The 6,305-nt window shown below is 37.3% G+C and overlaps 1 protein-coding gene across 1 annotated transcript in view; it reads right to left on the reverse strand.

The window, feature by feature from the left end:
* Positions 1–2,421: 2,421 nt before the first annotated feature.
* The window catches only part of PPFIA2 (PTPRF interacting protein alpha 2), a 43,731-nt gene continuing 39,847 nt past the window's right edge, over positions 2,422–6,305 (reverse strand). Inside the window, exon 17 of the mRNA XM_019613605.2 lies at positions 2,422–3,224. The gene's annotated coding sequence lies outside the window, so the exon portion shown is untranslated. The remainder of the gene's footprint in view (positions 3,225–6,305) is intronic.

Genomic DNA, 6,305 nt, shown 5'->3' on the forward strand with positions numbered 1-6,305 from the left:
TTTGTGTGTGGATTAATAGATGATTATTGACTTTCAAGTCTGTTAAATCTTGATTTATCCATGGTAGTGTTGAATGGAAAACATGTATTTTAAATAAATGCAGGCATTTATGCTTTGGATTTTTTTTATAATTTTGTTGTAGTGGCTTTTATTGCTACTTAGGAGAAGGACAACCAGAATATGCTTTCAGGCATAATTAGATGTATATATAGCTAAGAATTTTAGCAAATACAGGTACAAGGCAGCCCTTTGTGGTGATGTAGCTTGTTTCAAAATACATTCAGAGGGTACTCAGCATACCAGGAAATGGAGGATACACGCTCTGAATGAATTACTTCTCAATCTGCAGTTTTTAACTCAACAACAAATGTAAAAATCCTTGTAAAAATACATGAAATGCATGTAAAAACAAACAAAAAGTTTAAAAGTAGAAAAATTCATATTCAGCATTGCTTTTCAGAGGACTAAACAGTAAGCAGTTGCCAAATTCAGAAGCTGTGAGCATATTTTAAGACCTTTTTTTCGGGAAATCAATTCAAGATCAAGACTGAGAAGGAGGAGAGGGGCAAAAGGGTCAGGTGCACTCACTACTCACTGCCCTGCTCATGCAGAGGTTTCCAGAAATACCAAATGATTTCTTTGTCAGCCTTTAGAAAACCCAAATACAGAGCAGCAACAATGCACTATGGAAAAACATTCCTTTTGTTTCCCAGAGGAGCCTTTTTTTCTGAGCAACTGTGATTGCAGAATGTTTTGCTTACAGGTTTGGGCTAATGCCTAGCTGGGGAAAGGGAAAGAGGTGGTTATTCCTGTATATGGGTCTGTTGCTGCCCAGCAACATGGTTGTACAATCAAGGAAGAACAATTGCATTTAACAAGTGATAGGGGATTACTGTTTCTTCTTAATTTTGTTTTTTAAAAAAAGAAATGCTTTGGTAGCTCTGAATGGCCAGGGATTTGGATGGAAGAGATTGTTACAATCCTTATTCATTAGTTGTGGATTGGAACCATGTAGATAACATTTAGCATAGCCGTAACTCCTTACCGTTGGGAATAGAGCCTTGGCTCACACAAGGAGACAGGAATGTACCAGGAGTTTTTATATGCTAGCCTTAAATCACAACTGGACTTCATAATAGTACTTTTTTTTTAAGTGTTTTTAAATATTCTGGTCTGTTTTTTTCCTCACTATGGACATAAGTTGGGGTTACTCCTAGGGCATTATGCCTAGAGCTTCAGTTACAAGAGCTTGCTTACTCTTTTCCCTAATGTATCCCATTTTCCTCTGTGCCCCCACCCTGAATTGGTGTGTGGGTTTTGACAGTGGAGGCTGGAAAAGAAATACTGGAAAATTGGAAGTGGGCTTTAAATAACTAATTGCATTCAGATGATACTACAACCATTTCCAGTGGTGTCTGCATTGCTTTACTTTGTGACGTTCTGGACCAAAGTAGCTCGAAGAAGGGCTGATGGAGAAAAGTAAGGGATATCAGCAACATCGGTTAAGCCCAGGGAACTGTATGTAGAGGAGCCATGTCCCTGTACAGCTGTGTTCTATCCAAAGTCATCCTATCAGCCACATCATTAAGTTCTGTGCTCCCTCTTGTGGCAGATTATGGCCAGTAAATTCACCGAAACTCATACCTTTTAGTGGCAAAATGTGCTTAGGCTTTGTTAGCTACGAGAGGTATGTGGCATCCAAACTATTTTAATGTGACTATGTACTAAGCTTAATAAACTTATAAACACAAATAGCACTGAATTCTTTTTTATTGACATTGGGGGAGAAAAATCTTTCACCATCTGATTGACTGAAGTTTGCCAAATGAAAATAGACAAAACAAATGTTTATGTACGTGCAAACATTGCAGATCAAACTGCTAAAAGAAATAACTAAAAGACAGGTCTTGAGCTAAGATCAAGCAGCAGAAAAATAGCAAATAGGTAAATGACTATTAAGTAGGTCTTACTTTGAAACTTCCCATTTAAACAAAGAATAAACAACAATAACACCACCAAATAAAGCCACAGCAGGTAATAGTTGCTCTTCTAAACTTTTATACACTATATATTAATCACTCTGTCTTTCAGTTATTTCCTCTGATAAAACAGACTTCTGTGAAGTCTCAGCAAGGCCATCTTGGCTAAAAGCGTAGCGTTAGACAGGAGCCTGTCTAATGCCCTGTTGTGATGAAGAAACTGTGGGGTTTAGCTTCTCTTTCATTTTCTTCATGGAATACGTTCGGAAACTTGAGAATCTCATTCTATGCAGTCACTAGATTTAATTTTCCAATGCTGGCTGGTGTCTGAAGATCCTGGAACGAAAAGGTGGCTCTTGGTAAAGCAAGATTCTTCTTGGTCCGCAGGTAACATAGAAGAAAGTTTTTGGTTTTCATATAAATTGTGTTTATTAAATTGCTCTTTTTTTTTTCTTTTTTCTGTAAACAGTTCTTCTGGGTTTATGTGTGTGTCTTTAAGAGGTGAGCCATCATGGTGCTTCTCTGTAAGTATCTGACATTTCCATTTTGTGTTTAGAGGTCCATTTTGGCTCCAGTTCCAGGTTATGTCATTGTATTATACATCATCAGAGGCAGGTGTTCAGCTTTAAATATTGACAGATTTCTCAGTAGGAACATGTTGAAGCTTCTAACTCTGCTAAACATATTTGTTTGACTTTTACAATCCAAAAACTGTAAAAATGGTGGAATGGAAAGATACAAACAGTATTATTGACACTGTATTTTCAAATGTTTGCACTGAGACCCCATGTACCATAGATTTTATTTTTAAAAAATCATATTTATAACCATTTACATAAGACTTACACATTTTAAAAGAAATACATACACAGTAAATACGTAATGTCTAGTATTTTACAGTAAAACAGATGGAACAATGTAAAAATGAGTGGCTTCATTTGATAAAAGCTTTGGATGTGTACTACTGCCAAATTTCTGATGACAGAAATGCTGAGAGGAAAGGGGGAGGTGGTCTTGTTCTTCTCTTAGTTTTTTTTTGTTTGTTTGTTTGTTTGTTTTTAAGCAATTTAGATTTTTCATTATTAGTATTCTTGTTTTAAATTAACCAAAATGTGAAAAGAACGTCAGATCTGTGAAACTTTGTGTTCTCTTCCCTATTACCCTGTTCTTGCAGAGAGTTTAAATGTTCTTTTTTCCTAAGTAGTGGTAGTGCACTTCAGGTAAAGTAGAAGAAAGAGATGACATCTAAAGGAAAAAATAAACAGACATTAATTAGTGAAGTTCTGTCATGGTAATTTGGTTTTGGACACAATGATGCCAGGTAAGCTGTTGCACATTTAACTGAAACTTCTGAGGGAAACATGTATTCTTTAATTTTAGATCTATAACATAAATCTATTAATTAAGCATTTTAATCTTTTACTAATACACACTTGATCAAAACAAACTCCTGTGCGTGTTCACTTCAGTTCACTTCATAGCTGGGTTGTTTTTTTTTTTGATGTTTTGTTCAGTGTTGGTGGTTGGGGTTTTCTGCATCTGTAGGCCTTTGACTGTTGGGCCCAAAGCTGAACATAGCCAGTTAAGCATGCAGATTTCTCTTCATAGAATCATTAAGGTTGGAAACAACTCTGAAGTATTTAGTCCAACTGTCTACCTACCACCAGTATTGCCCACTAAACCACGACTCTTTTTGATGTGCTCCGTATTTCTCCTTGCTCACTGCAACTTGACAGCATTTACCTTTTTGACCCTCATGATTTCTTTGCAATGGAGCAGCTATTTCTGGATTATCATTCACATCTTTTTGGAACTCTTCCATCTGTCTTTATAAATCCTCTTTGGAATCCTTCACTGATGAAGTACATAGTTGATTTTACAAATCCCCTGACATTTGATCTGGTATGTTCTTTGCACCAGCCTGTGGCAGTGAAACTGTCCTGACTGAGCCTTTGGTTTTGGTGATGACAAGTATTTTATAAGGCAGAAGTGTGGGGAAAGCTGCAGAAGGTGACTGCTGAATCCACTGCGGATCTGGCTTCCAGGTGCTTTGCTGGGTAACAGCCATGGCAGCAGGACCTGCACCATCCCATATGCACTGCTGAACTTCTGTGCAAGATGAAATGGCTTGGCACCAGTAGTCCTAAATGTACTTAAATTCATGATCTTAAGAGTATACTCAAACTGGGCCATGTAAAATATGTTCTTGTTAACTGTTCTGAAAATCTCAGTTCATGTTTATGGCAACTCATCATGGTGGTTTCAACAAATGTTTAAAAAATACCTGAAGTACAATTTGAAGGCATGAGGATTTAACCCATTGTGAAGAAACACCCAGAGACACTGGATGACTGTATCCGCTTGGTATTGTTGGCATAAACTATTTTGAAATCCAAGGCTTTGACATGTTCTGTGAGAAATGTGGGTAGCGGAATGCAAGAATTCTGCAGTCTGCTGTCACCACAGAACATCTCATTTGTTCCACGTGCAACCTATTTACAGCTCTCTGTTCAGGCTACTTTTAATATACATAGAGCTCTTTCCTATTTTAATAATACACTTGTATTGCTATTGTGCAACAGCTTGTGCAGGTACCCAACTCGTCTGCTGCCCTCTTAGAAACAGTCCCATGTGCAAATAGTTCAGTCACTGTAGTAACATGGTTACTGATATATTTTAGGCAAGGTGTGGCAAGCCTGGGTCTCAGTCTGAATTGGATCTTAAAAAATTCAAGAAATATTATAATGAAGGATTTTTGTATGAGCATCCATCAGTTCTTTCTGTGAAGAAGCTGTGACTCAGGAAACATGATCCCAGAACCCTGAAAACTTTTCTGCAATCCTTCAACCACTTTCAAACAAACTCAGCGTGTTTAAGTTTTCATGCCTGATATAATAATGAAGGAAATCTTTTTCCTGCAACATTTTTATATAATTAACTGAAATCCAGAATAAATTTGACTTGGTACTGAACGCTGGTGGCAGTTTGGAATTGCACTGATGAACGATGCATAGCCTGAGTTCTAGCTTATACCATCTTGTTGCTTCTCTAAAAGCACTCTGCAGTAAGTGAAAAGAAACAGCATACATTCGTTCAATCATCCTTACATAAGAGCCTCTACGACTTAGATCAAATTTGATATACTGGTAAAGCTCTTGCCTGTTTAAGATTAGTATGCTATTCTCAGCACAGCGGACAAGAAACACCAGCAGTGTGATTTGTGTGATTTGTATCACTGATAGCTGAATCAGGTGAAATAGTTTAAACTGCTCCTATAGAAATGGAAGTTCATTTGTATAGCTTGTATAACTTTGTAAACATGTTTTTTTTCTCAAAATATGTAACTCCCATATATATACAGTGCCAACAAAGCTTTGCTACTTTTCTTCTGTTTGTGGAGTACTAGTTTTTAGACAATTACTGAAGGATCAACTGGGAATAAACACCCTGGGAAATCATACGTCAATTTTTGTTAACATACTACTCTTCAATTTCTGTCCTCGTTGCAACTGTCAGACCTGCTGGAAAAAATTGCCTCATGTGCCTCGCCTGTTACTGCTGGATGCTGGATTGCATCTGAACTTCAAAGATCTGAATCATACGCAGTGATTTATTGCAGTTCAGATGCATATAGGCTAAAAGATATGCATCTTTGCCATCAGTTTCTGCCTCCACTGAACCCATTTGGGATTATTGTCATCAATTTTACTGATGTAACACCAAGTCCTAATCTGCATACGCATATACTTTAAAAGATTTATATAGAGTATGTACTCCACAGTCAGCTTTTTATGACCAGCTGCTAAACTTGCCAGTTTTACATAAATAATTAATCTGTGCTTATTTTTCAGTGACAGCTTGTTTCTTTTTCTGCTAAATGACAATTTTGCACACCTACAGACACCTGGGATCTATGGAGTAAGGCTGATGTCATCAGCAGAATCCTAAGCAATCTGCATTTCCCATCGGTAGCATTTGCTGTTCCTTAGTGGTCTTTGAATATGTCCCGTTAGTAAAGTTGTGGTGGCCCCAAGCCTCTCCTGGTTGAAGATCTTAAAAAAGGACTTTGTTGGGAAAATAAGGAACAGCAATTCTTTTCTTGCAGATCCTGGCATGTCTTGTCTTGCCTATGCTGAGTAACAGCTATCAAAACATTTTCAGTGTCTTGGTGGGGTTTTGGTGCTGTCCAAATGCACTTTCCAACTCCCCTGAGTAACTGAATGGAAAAAAAAAAAAAAATGATATGTTACTGAGAAAATAATAGCATGAAATGGTGCCATATTGATGAAAGTGCTCATCATGTTAAGTGTTTTGGGTTTTTTTTTT

Source organism: Meleagris gallopavo, chromosome 1 (assembly GCF_000146605.3).
Source record: "Meleagris gallopavo isolate NT-WF06-2002-E0010 breed Aviagen turkey brand Nicholas breeding stock chromosome 1, Turkey_5.1, whole genome shotgun sequence".
Lineage (NCBI taxonomy): Eukaryota > Metazoa > Chordata > Aves > Galliformes > Phasianidae > Meleagris > Meleagris gallopavo.